Source organism: Crocuta crocuta, unplaced genomic scaffold (genome assembly GCF_008692635.1).
Source record: "Crocuta crocuta isolate KB4526 unplaced genomic scaffold, BGI_CrCroc_1.0 scaffold279, whole genome shotgun sequence".
In the NCBI taxonomy this organism is placed as follows: domain Eukaryota; kingdom Metazoa; phylum Chordata; class Mammalia; order Carnivora; family Hyaenidae; genus Crocuta; species Crocuta crocuta.
The window spans coordinates 4,212,824-4,228,606 of record NW_027551570.1 but is presented as its reverse complement, the minus strand read 5'-3'; the positions used below and the strand labels follow the sequence as shown (position 1 = coordinate 4,228,606).

At 35.9% G+C, this 15,783-nt stretch overlaps 1 protein-coding gene across 1 annotated transcript in view; it reads right to left on the bottom strand.

Annotated features, from left to right (window-relative positions):
* The window catches only part of TBC1D5 (TBC1 domain family member 5), a 536,447-nt gene that overhangs the window by 480,838 nt on the left and 39,826 nt on the right, over positions 1-15,783 (bottom strand). Inside the window, exon 2 of the mRNA XM_077750881.1 lies at positions 11,903-11,965. The gene's annotated coding sequence lies outside the window, so the exon portion shown is untranslated. The remainder of the gene's footprint in view (positions 1-11,902; positions 11,966-15,783) is intronic.

Here is a 15,783-nt window from a genome sequence, read left to right as displayed (position 1 = left end):
GCTCATGCCATGTGTCTCTCTTTCCCTCCCTCCTTCCCCCTCCCCCTTCCTCTCCCCTCTCTCTCAAAAATAAATAAAAAACATTTAAAAACATTTAAAAAAAATTTTAAGAACATATCAACATTCTACTAAAGATAGCTAAATTTACTATAAATCCCATCTGTGCCATTCTTTTGTAATTAACCATATACAAATTGAGACATTTGTCATCCCACTGAACTTTGTACCTGCCACTCTTTATGTGTATACATCTTAATAGAGCACACCTTCTCAAAAGTGAATACCTCTTGAACCTGCCTTCACACCAAGCATCTATGTACTCAATTCATATTTCCTGATTGATTTATTTTAGCTTATATGGAAATGGAAGTCATAAGTCAAATATTTAAAACTTTATTTCCTATCATTAAAGTTGAAATTAATAAAACAAAATTATGATCAAAGGAAAATTTCCCAGGAAGAGACAATAATTCTGATGATGAAACTTAAATTCAAGAGAGTGACAAAGACCCCTTAACAAAATCTTGTGCTAATTCAGAGGTTTTCCTTTTGTCTGTGGGTATGGAAAGTTTTCAGAAAACAAATATATTGTTTTCTTAGAATTTTCAGTTTTATTATTTGGAATTATTAGACTGCTATGTTAACCAAAAAGACAAGTTTTTCTCCATTCTTGTCTCTTTCCTGTGATTTCATTGTACTCTCCTTAATATATAACTCTTCACTAGTTGTTTTTAATATCTTATAGCTTAATTCCTAATTAAACACATTAAGAAGGATGCTCTCTTACATTGAAACTCTCATGACTACTTTGTACTTCAGCTTCAATATAAAGACATTGCTTTGAGTACTGAGTACCATAGGACACAAACAGTATTAGTATTTTACTAAAAGTAAATCTCCATTGTTTTATTTTTTATTCAAATGTTATTTCAATAGGATTAAAATAAGAAAAAACTACAATTCTTCTGACAAAACTGTACTGTTGCTACCTATTATCTATCTCATTTTTTTAAGCTTGAGACAGAGAGAGAGAGCGAGCATATACATGCATGCAAGTGGGAGAGGGAAAGAGAGAGACGGAGAGAGAATCCTAATTGGCTCCATGCTATTAGCTCTGAACCCAACATGGGGCTCTATCTCACAACAGGTGAGATCATGACCTGGGCTGAAACCAAGCATCAGATGTTTAACTGACTGAGCCATTTCAGCATCCCTCTTTTTTTTTTTATTTTTTTTGAGAGAGAGAAAGAGAGCGAGCAAGCGAGCAAGCATGCATGCAAGCAGGTGAGGGGCACAGAGAAAGGAAGAGAAAATCCCAAGCAGGCTCTGTGCTGTTAGCTCAGAGTCCGACATGAGGCTCAAGCTCACAAAAGGGTGAGATCCTGACCAAGCGTCAGAAGATTAGCTGACTGAGCCACCCAGGCACTCCATTTTTTTTTTTATTTTTTGAGAGACAGAGAGAGAGAGAGAACGAGTAGGGAAGAGGGGCAGAGGAAAAGAGAGAATCAAAAGCAAGCTCCATACTTAGCACAGAGGTCAATGCAGGTTTCAATCACAAGATCCTGTGATCATGACCTGAGCCCAAATCAAGAGTTAGTCGCTCAACTGACTGAGCCACTCAGGCACCGTTATCTCATTTCTATATTTTATTCATGTTTTCATTCATTTGGAAAATACTGTTTTTGCACAGAAATATTGGTAAAGATAGGACTTCTGTTTTTATTACAAAGATAACCAATAAGCTAATAACTACAACATGATACAATAAGTTCTCTACAAAGGTTTGTAGAAAGTGAGGTGATAACACTGAAAGATCAGAGAAAACTTTTTAGAGCTGCATCTTGCAGGATAAGTTAACCAGGAAAGAGGTAAGGAGTGAACAGCATATAGAAAGATTGATTCAACAAAGATTAACACATAGGCTTATTTTCTTTCCCTCCCAAAACTCCAAAAAGATCTCAAATTTTTGCAAACTAGAGAAGTAACATATTAAAGGAAGTAATTAAAGGAAGTAACTTGTAAGAGAACCTGTCATAAAAGATAGCAAGGAGAAGCAAACTATTTTGTCCAAGTCCAATAAAATCCAGTCTCACACATCTGAGACTCTATTACCCCAGCGATAAATGTGCAAATAAGAGAACTAGGAAAAAAAAAAAAAAAACAGGAATAAATTAATCCAAGATAACTTCCCCAAACTAAAAAACACTTGCTTCCATAATGAAAAGGTCCTCTGAAGTCCCAGTATAAGCAATGAATAAAACCATTCCAAGACACATCATCATAAAAATTCGGAGATAAAGATGCTAAAAGCTTTCAGAATAATAACAGGTCATGCACAGCAGAAAACAATGTAGAAGGGGACAAAAGACAATAGACTTTTTTGGCAGCAACACTGAATGCTGTAAAACAAAACCTTCAAAATTCTATAAACTATCTACAACCTAAAATTCTATACCCAACCAAACTATTAATCAAGTCTGAGAATAAAATGAAGTCATTTTAACCTTTCCTAAGATCTACATCCATAGAATAAGGAAGTTAAGCCAGAAAAAAAGACAATGAGTTGCCATCTGCAGAGAAGGACCAAAGCAAAGCTATCCAACCTCAAAGGATATCAAATCCTTGACCTTCTAGGGGCACCTGGGTGGCTTAGTCAGTTAAGCAACCGACTCTGGTCATGATCTCATGGTTATGGGATGGAGTCTTGTGTCAGGCTCCGTGTTGGGTGTGGAGCTTGTTTGTGATGCTCTCGGACCTTCCCCGCTCATGCACTTACACGTGCATGCACAGGCGCATTCTCTCAAAATAAACTTAAAAAAAAAATTTTTTTCAAAATTTATTTCTAGGAGAGAGAGAGAGAGACAGCGTGAGCAGGGGAGGGTCAGAGAGAGAGGGAGTCACAGACTGAAACAGGTTCCAGGCTCTGAGCTGGCAGTCAGCACAGAGCCCGATGCGGGGCTCGAACCCACGAACCACGAGATCATGACCTAAGCGAAAGTCGGATGCTTAACCGACTAAGCCACCCAGGCGCCCCAAACTTAAAAAAATTCTTGACCTTCTAGATGGCCTCAATACCTCAGCATGAATGAAAGTGGAAGTAACAGCTAAATGGTACTGAGAGCAAATACTAGAGGAAGCAATTAGAAGCAAGTATTCTTTGCCCAGGCAAAGAGGCCTGTAAGATTGGAGGGAAACCCCACGACAATGGCTATTAGTCTTCTGATGAGTGTCTACATTAAACCAGTATCAAATGACTGGCAAACTGCTACACATTCAACACTAATGTCATGCTCATATGCATTATAAATAGTATATCTTTGAAGATAAACAAAATCATGTATCTATACTGAAATGCATACATACACATTTTCACTCATGACAGAGTTTAACTAGAATATTTTATAATTAGGTTTCATTTACGAAACCAATGACAAAATGTAACAGTATAGCTTCTATGAAGCAAGAGAATGATTTAGAGATATAAACAACAGTTTAAAATGGTTATCAAATCAGTATAACACTCATTAATTTCAGAATGCCCCCTTAAAATGGATTAATTAGCATTAGTTATTTTTCAAATTTTATGTGAAAAACTGTGCCCCCTCTGTTTGGGTATCTTCTAGACAAAATAAAATCTCATCTTTCAACCCATTACACATACATCATTTGCAACTAATTTTCATTTATAAAGCACCCAAAAAATCAGAATAAGTCCCTATATTCCTAACTAGAAGAGTGTTTATGCTGAAATATTTCTACATGAAGTGTTGGGGATTTTTATTGTTATTTTTGAGAGAGAGAGAGAGAGAGAGAGAGAGAAAGTGAGGAACTCGAATTCACCTGATGTAGGGCCCAAGTTCATAAACCATGAGGTCATGACCTGAGCCAAAGTCAGATGCTTAACTGACTGAGCCACACAGGTCCCCCCACCCTCCGTTTTTAATTTGAGAGGTAGGAGGAGAAGGGGCAGAGGGAGAGAGAGAATCTGAAGCAGGCTCCATGCTCAGCATGAAGCCCAATGTAGGGCCAGCCCCAAGACCCTGGGATCATGACCTGAGCTGAGCCAAAATCAAGTTGGACCGTCAACCACTAGAGCCACCCAGGTGCTCCAAATTGTTGGTTTTGATAGAAGCTCCAATTTATTCTGGAAATATCCTTTAAGCAAATGAGCTGAAAGAGCTACAAGGAATAAGCACACATTTCTAACAGTAGGTCTCAATCCCACCAGATCCAATACCCCTTTCATTCCCTGTACTATCCTGAAATAAAGTACAGAGATAATAAAATGTAACTATACACAGAATGTTTTTTAATCAATACTAATTCCCTAATCATAATATTAATGAAAAATAAAAATAATTTATATCAAAATACCTATTTCATTAAATAAATGCTTACGCATAGTTATTTAAGAACAGAGAATAAAAGTCACATATTTGCATCTATATATAATAAATAAATAAGTTTGGATCTAAGAAATAAGAGAACATCACAAGTCGTTCTCTACAAAAACTATAGGAAAAATGCAAAGGACTAGTATAAGAAAACTCCAGAGTGAAAATCAGCGTTGAGATAAGTGATTGCAGACAAAATTAATTTAATGTGAAGCTCAAATGAAGTAATGACTAAAATGCCAAGACAAGTTATCTACTGTTGAAATGGAAAAAATTATGAAACACAGTTGTTAGTGCAACTGACTTGGATTTTACTTTTAAGTGCAGTGTCAAACAATCACCTATGCTAGGATGTGGTACAGTGTGGTTACAATATATCCCAGGAATGCTACCACACTGTCAAGGCACATATGCAGTAAGTCTCTAGTACTTAAAAATACAATAGATGTGGTGCTTGGGTGGCTCAGTAGGTTAAGTGTACAACTCTTGATTTTGGCTCAGGTCATGATGTCATGTTTTGTGATACCGAGCCCTACTCTAGGCTCTACACTGACTGCATGGAGCCTGGTTGGGATTCTCTCTCCCTCTCTCTGCCCCTCCCCTGCTCGCTTGCTCTCTCTCTCCCCCCAATATAAACATAAAAAAATAGTTAAAAAAATACAATAGAGACTGTATCTTCCTAAAACAGAAAATAGTAAATTAAGGAAATATAACATAAGAAGTTACTGAGAAGTTATATAATAAACCACTAGAGAGGATATCCGAGCACTGCTGAAGGCTAGACAACATAAACAATTTTTAAATATAATTTTAACACATTATTATTCTAAAAATGAAATCTTAATATTTAGGATGGCAATCATGAAATATCATTATATGATCCATATTAACTAATAAAATTCAATGAGATCCATTAATTTAAAATTTAGTTTGTTATTAAAAAATTCTTAAATATCTTCTTACATATTTGCGATCAGTATTCTTGAGCCTCCCCAGTAAACTGCATTACTGAACTGAAAACTTTACAATTTAATTTCTTGTTAGAAATGCTATATATAAGGGCGCCTGGGTGGCTCAGTTGGTTGAGCATCTGACTTCAGCTCAGGTCATGATCTTGCAGTCTGTGAGTTTAAGACCCATGTCGGGCTCTGTGCTGACAGCTCAGAGCCTAGAAACTGCTTCGGATTCTCTGTCTCTGTCTCTCTCTCAAAAATAAATTTAAGAAATCAAAAAAAAGAAATGCTGTATATATATTTTTAATGCTATATATAAATCAAGATATGGAAAGAATGTGTGAAGTAAATGACACAGAATTTTAAGAGGATTTCTTTATTCTTTCTACTTAAGCCTCCCCACATAAACGTCCCCCAAAGTATCAGATCCTTCATGTAACATCTTATAAAAAGTTGTCAGTATTACTATACACGAAAGCATTATTGCTTTATCTTTAAAGAGAATTTAAGCAAGCAGACATTCAAAAGTTATGAGGTACTCAGGACACTCTTCTGCAGTCTGAAACTGTCCCATGCACTATAGGATACATAGCAGCCTTGATCCACAGCCATTAAATGCCAGAAACACTCCCACAATCATTGTGACAAACAAATATCACTACTCATTTCTGAAATTCCCCTTAGGGAGCACCACTCTTGCTTCTAAATCATTATTCTGGAAGTCTTATAGCAAAGAGCATACTATAGTGGGAAAAACAACTTTAAAAAAGTGTTTCAGAAAACAAAAAGAAATGTTTTTATCAATTATACTAAAAACTGTAACCTGCCGATTTTATCCTCTTCCAAATATCCTCTCTGTGGCCTATAGTTTTTGATGCTGTGTAAAAAGAATGACTTAAAGAGATTTGATAACCACTCTAGATCATATCTATATATCCTCTTTATATAATGTTTAATGGAAAGCTTTCCTATAATCATTTTAATATCCCAACTTTTTACTTAACCAAATTAAAGTCACAAATAGGATATAATCAATAAACTGTATATGCAGAGGCATGCCATGCTTCTATAATTACATTTGTGTAGATTTTACTTTGTTTTTGTTGTTGCTATGTTGTTTGGTGTTCACAGTTTCACTGAGCAATATCAACACTAAGACACTGCATTTATAATATTCACTATTAAAGACCCACATGTCAGTATTACTTAGTGGCTCCAAGAAATCCTTACTAAGAGTCCCGTTTTTTATTTCACAAACTTTAAATTTAATAAGGTTCCATTTAATTAGTCCAGGATTCAAATATACATTCATGCCAAATTTAGCAACTGCATGGGAGGTGAGGGAGAAGGTATTTGAATCATTTCCACAGGAACAACCTTGGGTTGCTCTCTTAAAGCATCAGTGCAGGGACCCACACTTCTTAACATGCTATCCACAAAACGCACAAGGTGTGAAAGAAATTTTGTGTTTAACATGACCTTTGGCTGTACTTTCACTTGTCACAATTACAAAGGAGCCACTCTCAGAGCCAACACATAAGTTATATTATTACTCTTACAACCACAGTAGTATTTTACAAAGTACTTTGTACTGTGACAAACTCAAGGAAGAATATAAGGAAGTTCTTCTTTTGTTATCAGGTATAATAGGCCTTTCTGAGCAAAAAGAGTTCTGATGTTATTCATATGAATGAATAAGAATTATTGCATAAGAGGGGCGCCTGGGTGGCTTAGTCGGTTAAGCGTCCGACTTTCGCTTAGGTCATGATCTCGCGGTTCGTGGGTTCGAGCCCCGCGTCGGGCTCTGTGCTGACTGCCAGCTCAGAGCCTGGAGCCTGTTTCAGTCTGTGTCTCCCTCTCTCTCTGACCCTCCCCTGCTCACGCTGTCTCTCTCTCTCCTAGAAATAAATAAAAATATTTAAAAAGAAAAAAAGAATTATTGCACAAGAATGTTTCTTTTTTACTTTACATTCAAACATAAATATGCCAGTGTGAAGAAAAAAAAATATGCCAGTGTGGTTACCTGGTTCAACTTAAACCATCTATAAACGCAAATAAACTGCAACTTTTAATAATTTAATTATATGACTTTAATAATGTAATATGCCATTTTAGATAAATAATGTCAAGTGGGAATTAAAAAGAAAACTACAAAAAAACAACCCTTTTCTAGAGATTCCTATTTTCCTATACAAAATTTCACCAAGGGAAAATAGTGATTTTCAAAAACATTCTGGCCAAACTGTCAACCCATCAATATATAGGACATGTAACATGGTGTTGGGTTTTTTTTTTGTGGGGGGGGGGGCTGGAGGGGAACTACTGGATCATCCAACATAAAATCATAAATTCTGTAGGTATATCAAATAGGATTCATTTTCAGTACATTAAATATGCCTCCAATTAAAAGACTTACAAGGCAAAATGATCACTGAATACCCTGTAATGCATATCAAGAGAAACTTTAGAACTCTCTACTAACCCATGAGCAATTTTGCTATCCTCATCTTTCTGTTCCCAATAGCAACACCTCTTTACTTTCACCTTGAAAACAGGCTCCAGGAGCTGTGAAACATCATCAGTCAGACTTTATAAAAGTCATAGCCACACACTGCTGTGGTTGGCTAATGAAAACACAAATACTGGCAAAAGAAGTTAGTTTTATCATCAAATCAAACATTTTTCAAGATACTAGATGTGAATTAAGATTCCTCTTAAATATATGTTATGTAAGGCTATTAGGAATTACTTAACAGGCATGTGAGATTACTACAGCACTAGTAATGGCATGTCCTGAATTAGAAGATAAATTATATGGTCATCCTAGCTATTACAGTATTTCATATTAACTAAATCATGGGTTTGGGAGATTTTATGATATAATAGTAATTATTTATCTGAAAACCCTAACTTAAAACTTTGAGTGACTCACACAGCACCCTGCTGTTCATTCGAACGCAGCCCCTTAGGGCACTCATACCAACATCACCCCAACTCTGCCGTTGTCTAACTCTAGCTCGGCTTTCTGATGTCCTTTGTGTGCTTCAGACCCAAGGTGAGAAAGGCTTCCCCTTGTCTTCAGGTAGCAAATAGAAAGATCCCATTCTCTTAGCCTCACACCAAATTGACAACATTTTTCCTTCCTCTCAGAGGCTCTGTAGAATCTTTTAAATAATTACATTTAAATGTTTAAAACTGCCATTGGTTATTTTCTCATTCTTTTCATGCACGTGTTAAAATGCTTAACTGTATATTAAACACCATATTTAGAGTTAATTTAATAGTACATTTGTGGTCATTCCTATAAAAGCTTACACATCAGACTCTTAATCAGTCTTTCAACAATATATATGTATCTAACTCTGACAATACCATTTTAAATAAGGAAATCAGATTTGACCTAAGAGAGCCCTGGAAATGACCTTGGGCTTATAAAGTCAAAAAGATCGGAGTGTTGGACATCTACAGGGTAAACCATACAATTTCCCTAAGGCACAAAATCTTTACATAACTCTGGTCCACTATACAGGATTACAAGATGAATCAAATCAGAAAATTCAAGAAGCTCAAGTTCTGTCTCCTGTTTAAAAAAGATGTCCAAGTGTAACACAAAGAATATACTTAGCAAGTTAAACCTATCTGAGATAAATAACTACATTCTCTTAAAAAAAAAAATGGAAAATTAAAAAAAAAAAAAAAACCTGCTTAATATAAACTACACAAGCAAAACTGTAATGGGCTAAGAAAGACCCTGAAGAGCCAGACTCAGGGAGTCGGAATCCTAGGACCAAAACTTACTGCCAAGTGTGTGGCAATGAGCAAGTTACTTAACATCTCCAAGTCTCTGTTTCCTCATTCAGAAAATGAAGACAGTAACTGTGTCTTCACAGTCACTGTGAAGAATAACAAAGAATCCATGTGATCTCTTATACATCTCTGTACCTGCACATGAGTGCTCAATAAATGCTAGCTGTTACTTTCAACAATAGCCAAAACATGGAAAGAACTGAAGTGTTCATCAACTGATGAATGGATCAAGAAGATGTGGTTTATCTATACCAAGGAATACTACATGGCAATGAGAAACAATGAAATCTGGCTATTTGTAGCAACATGGATGGACCTTGAGGGTGTTATGCTGAGCGAATTAAGTCAGGCAGAGAAGGACAAATGCCGTATGTTTGCACGTATAGGTAGATTAGGAGGAAGTTAACAGAGGATGAAGCAGGAGATGGGGAAAAATAGTTGGGGAGTGGGAGGGAGGCAAACCATGAGAGACTCTTGAATTCTGAGTGAGAACTGAGGGCTGAGGGGGGTGACGGGCATGGAGGAGGGCACTTGTGGGATGAGCACTGGGTGTTATATGGAAACCAACTTGACAATAAACTATAAAAAATAAAAAAATAAAAATAAATGCTGGCTGTTATTATGACAATCTCCATTAATGTCTCCTTCCAAAAACAAGTCCTAAAACATTATGTAGATGTCAGGAGAAAACTTCCCATGTGTGTGCATGTGTGTACACACACGTTTACTTTCCAACAAAGACCACTTAGAAACACAGCTAATACTCCACAAATATGTATTAATAGTGTAGTTATGTATGTTATCATGACAATTAACATAGTAGATCTTATTCAACATTGGAGAAGGTGGCTTTTTTCTTCAAAAAGTCCACAGTGGCATACTAAAGTGCGTTTTGAAATAAAATTCCATATCTGACAATATTTGTAATTGCTCATCTCCAAAACAGAAGTCACAGATACGTATAATACACACATTTTTAAATCCATGTGTATCAATAAAATGAAACCATTTCCTTTAAGTATATGAAGATACTAAAGCAATATTCCAATTAAACATTCATGTATTCAGTATCTCAAAATAAAATTCTAACTTGAACTGTACAATGCTGCTTCTCTCTGAAATGTTGAAACTGTAAAGTACGGGGCGCCTGGGTGGCTCAGTCAGTTAAGCATCCGACTTCAGCTCAGGTCATGATCTCCCTGTTCACAGGTTCGAGCCCCGCGTCGGGCTCTGTGCTGACAGCTAGCTCAGAGCCTGGAGCCTGCTTCAGATCGTGTCTCCCTCTCTCTCTGACCCTCTCCTATTCTCTCTCTCTCTCAGAAATAAACATTAAAAAAAATAAAAAAGAGAAACTGTAAAGTACACAGTAATTCACTACAAGCAAACACAGAAGACTTAGTTGTGCACATGACATTCTTTTACCCAAACAACTACTTAACCTATTCATTAAACCCATTTAAGAAGAGAGCCCTAATAACTGTACTACCTTATGAAATAGAATCAGAAAGAAGAAATACCTTATTTGGTTAAAAATAGAAACTTTACAAAAAAATTATTAGCTAAAATCAGAGAAATTATAGCCTGTATTTACAAAGGCCCTTGTCCATTTTAGTTCATTAAAATAAAGTAGTATAAAACTTTCCATCACGAGATATGAATATGGAATAAATATGTCACTATGACTGATATAAAAATCTATACCAACATCCTCTTGTTTGCCAAATACACATACAATGGTAAGTTTTAAAAACAAAGGCTACATCAGTCAAATTTATATCTCAGGGATGCAAATCTAAGTTGGACTTTATTTCTTTGAACTTTCCTAAAAATATCCTAGTAGTAAAATAGATCTGCCACTAAAATAAAATGAGACTCTATTCATTATTCTGAAGCAAGTGAGAAATGCAGACCTGCGCTTTAGAGATAACAAAGGATAATGTGGACTTGAGGTTGACAAGTTCAATCTCAGTTTACATACTATAGGCTATAACATTAATGTGTTAGTGACTCTACAATGAGTATGTACATAACACATAAACATTCTATCATCAGTAACCCTAAACAGGTAAATTCAGAGCTAAACAAAGCATAACTGAAATTTCATCTCTACCATAAATTACATAAAAAAAAAAAAAAGAAAGAAAAACCCATGGCCATTGCAATGAATACACTTTTGCCTTAGAGCTAATACTTTAATTTTAAAGAACCGCAAAGAAAAAAATCAAAACTAGTCAGTAACAATGCAGCCTCTAAAAGCAATAAACTCAAAATTAAGTTATAAATAATTTAAAGCATGTCATGAAAATGTATTAATAATTCATCAGATAAATAATTTACTAAATAATCAAATAAATAAATAATGAAATACATAAATAAATCAGCAAATAAATAATTCTGCAAAATAACCTAAACAATAAGTCACCCAAACAAATCACAAGCCCACAAAATTACAATGATTTTCTGGATTCTGATAGTTTTAAATAAGCAAATGTACATAAACTAGATCAATCCTTGTTAGAATTAGAAATATTTTTCAATGCTATTGGTAAAATCCTCATCTCAATACATAGGAATACACTTTCAATTTTTAAAAGACTGCATTGGATTAGTTCCTATGAATTATTAATACGATTATAATATATCCTGCTCTATATTTTACATATAATATCTTTGCCTAACATATTTTCCCCTAGAACTGGATACTTAAAATATTCTTAACTTACATTTGTTTTTCAAAGCAATACTTACAGTGTAATGGCGCTACTGCCTTTCTGATAATTTTCCTATCTTCTTGAGGTCTTTGGAAATTTTCTGCAGGGGTAGAAAAATAAGCAGCAGCGTAAATATTACAGATAAGATTTCATCACTAGTGAACAAGGTTTTATAATTCTATAAAGTAGCAATGGGAAGGGGACATTATTAGTTGTAAACTGTGCAAAGTTTTTAGAAGTCTTTAAGTGGACTAAGTACATGCTGATAGAAGCTAACTTCCTCTATTGGAGCAGACACACAAGCTGTCACAATTGGCAGGACTTCAGATATAAAGACAAACTTTGAAGGACAATGTGATTGGCTGACAACTGATGCTATCCTCAATTTGAGAAGCTTAAAGTCCTTGAAAGAATACAGGAGATCACTGAACTGTTACAACTTTAATATAGTGACCATCTAATTAGAGCACCACAAAGAGTCAAAACACAACTGGGGCGCCTGGTGGCTTAGTCGGTTAAGCATGCAACTTCAGCTCAGATCAGGACCTCACAGTTTGGGAGTTCGAGCTCAGCGTTGAGCTCTGTGCCGACAACTTGGAGCCTAGAGTCAGCTTCAGATTGTGTGTGTGTGTCTCTCTCTCTCTGCCCCTCCCTGGCTTCTGCTCTTTCCCTCAAAAATAAACATTTAAAAAATAATAAAAAAATAAAAAACACAACTGACCTCATAAATGAGTCTTCATTGAACATTTAAAGTTTTTATCTACCCACAGTAAGAATATTTTTGAAGTTCATAAATAGTAGATCCCAAACTACGATAGCCTTGCCCACAGAAATACGAACTCTGTAATGGGTATTCTTTGGAACTTCTAAAAAAAAATCTCAAAACAAGATAGCACAACATTTAAAATTAAAGTTTTTATATAATTTATCTCAATCAACTATCAAAACCACCTTTCAATCAGGTAATATTTTACCTATTTATAGTTAAGGAAACTGAATCTCAGTAAAACTGTTACATTGCCTACTGTCCAAGTGGAAGGGAAGATTCTCTCTCTACAACTCCTTGAACTAAAGACCCCTTAAATCTGAGCCCTAACTAAAAAAAAAATATAGCAAATACTAAAACATCATCAACTGGTTAGAGCAAATGGTTCTCAACTGGGGAACAATGTGCCTCCCAAGGAACATTGGCAACATTTGGATAGATTTTTGGTGGTCACAACTAGGGAGTATTATTGGCATCTAATGGGTAGAGATCAGGGATGCTAATAAACATTTACAATGCATAGAAGAGATCCCCCACCAAAGAATTATCAGGCCTAAAATGGTAATACTGCTGATGGGAAACCTTAGGTTAGAGTAAAATGATTTTTAGTAGTATATGGTTTTTCCCTCTTACAGTACATCTTTGGTTCACAGATGTAAAGTCGTTTGTTATGTGTATAACATCATATGTAGTGAAATACCCTGGGGGAAAAAATGTAGATCCTTCAAAAAATGGATATATGGGAACTCTTACTTTTTGCTCAGTTTTTCTGTAAAACTGAAACTGCTTGGAAAAAAAGTTTATTGGGGTGCCTGGCTGGCTCACTCGGTTAGACGTCCAAACTCTTGATTTTGGCTCAGTTCATGAACCCCAGGGATTGAGCCCCACATCAGGCTCCACACCTAGCATGCAGCCTGCTTAAGATTCTCTCGCTCTCGGGGCANGGGGATGAGCACTGGGTGTTATATGGAAACCAACTTGACAATAAACTATTTGTAAGAAAAAAAAGAAATACTAAAAAAAAAATTTTTTTTAAATAATCCTAAAAAAAAAAAAAAGATTCTCTCGCTCTCTCAGGGGAGCCTGGGTGGCTATTTCTGTTGAGTGTCTGACTCTATTTCGGCTCAGGTCATGATCTCACAGTTTGAGTACAAGTCCTGCATCCGGCTCTGTATGGACACCACGGAGCTTGCTTGTGATTCATATTTATTCTCTCTCCCTCCCTCCCTCCCTGTCCCTCTCCCTGTCCCTCTCCCACCTGTACTCACATTCTTTCTCTCAAATAAAATTTTAAAAAAATTGTCACTCTCTCCCTCTGTCCCTCTCCCCTACTTGTACTCTCAAAAAAGGCTTTTTTGACTTTTTAAATGTGTATCCTTCATTTATTTCACTAAATTTATGAATACTTTATTAGAATCAATACTAAAACAAGTCTACAGTAATAAAAAATTTTAATTTTTCATTTTATCAAAATTCTTTCAATAAAGTCAGTATGAGAACATTAAAAGTCACATTTATGAGTTGACTTTGTCAAAGTGACTAACCAAGATATTTAATAATATTAAGAATTCACACAGCATGAAGAAATTATTCTGATACAATACAGTATGTAATCTGCAACAGTTTATGGTTGGTTTTGTGGGGTATTTTTGTGTTGGGTTTTGGGGGGACATTTTTGTTTTTGCCTAAATGCTACCAAGTGTTTTCTGAAACAATATTTAGAATAATTATTAAAAGCACTTGAAAACAAAATCCAATAACACTGCCATCAAAAACATCCAGAGATTATGTATCATTTTAAGTTATTTTCCTTTCAATACCAATTAATCTCTCTCTCCTGTCTCTACGTAGACTTTTGTTTGCAACCTAGATCTAGAATCTACCATGATATAATGCATGTTTCATTATATTTGACCTATTATCTATATGGAGTATTAAACAATGGTATCCTTTATCAGGTAGGATTAGGCCCCTACTCTTCCGATGCCAAAAAATGTTTTTAAGTAATAATATCATCATGACTTTTTTAAACAAGAGGAAAAGTAGGGAGAGAACCTTCCCCCATGTAAATATCCAGAAATAGACAATCAAAAGCTGATGGGACAACTCCAAATATTGGGGATCAAGTTTCTTCCTTCTTTTTGCTCTACCATATATTGTTTTTTGTTTGTTTTATTTATTTCTGAGAGAGAGAGAGAGAGAGAGAGAACATGAACAGGGGAGGGTCAGAGAGAGAGGGAGACACAGAATCTAAAATAGGCTCCAGGCTCTGAGCTAGCTGTCAGCACAGAGTCCAACACGGGGTTCAAACGCACAAACCGTGAGATCATGACCTGAGCTGAAGTCAGATGCTTAACTGACTGAGCCACCCAGGCGCCCCAACCACATATTGTTTCTACTCCAAGTTGCCTGTTACTCCAAGACTATGGGTACTCTAGCTAATCCTAATACATCCACACTGCAGGAAGCAGAAAGAAGGGGAGAAAATGCCCACCCTGCTCCCTTCTAACTCTCGGGCTTTATTTCAGCATACAGCTTTACAAACCATAGCTTTGTCCTTTGGGCTCAACCTAACCATTTGGGATAGGAACTGTAGTCTCCAACATTGGTAGTACTGCCCAGCTATAATACTGGTGTTCTTCTTACTAAGGAAGACAGATAAAATGAATTTTGCAGGGGAAATTATAAGATATAGACTAAAGTGGAGGTTACAACTCTTCAAAGAAAACGGGAGATGCACTCAAAATTTCTCATTAGCGTGGTTTACTGCAAATTACAGGTGCATGCATATACGTGTGTATGTGTAAAAGAAAACCTAAATGTTTAACATTAAGTAAATGTTGACAATGAGATACCACCACACACCAGTCAGAATGGTTAACAACTCGGGCAATGACAGATGTTGGTGAGGACCCCTTCTGCACTGCTGGTAGGAATGTAAACTGGTGGAGCCACTCTGGAAAAATAGTATGGAGGTTCCTCAAAAAATTAAAAATAGAACTACCCTACAACCCAGCAATTGCACGAGTAGGTATTTATTCAAAGGATACAGGTGTGCTGTTTCAAAGGGGCACATGCACGCCAATATTTACAGCAGTGCTATCAACAATAGCTAAAATACCCATTGAGAGATGAAGGGATAAAGATGTGGT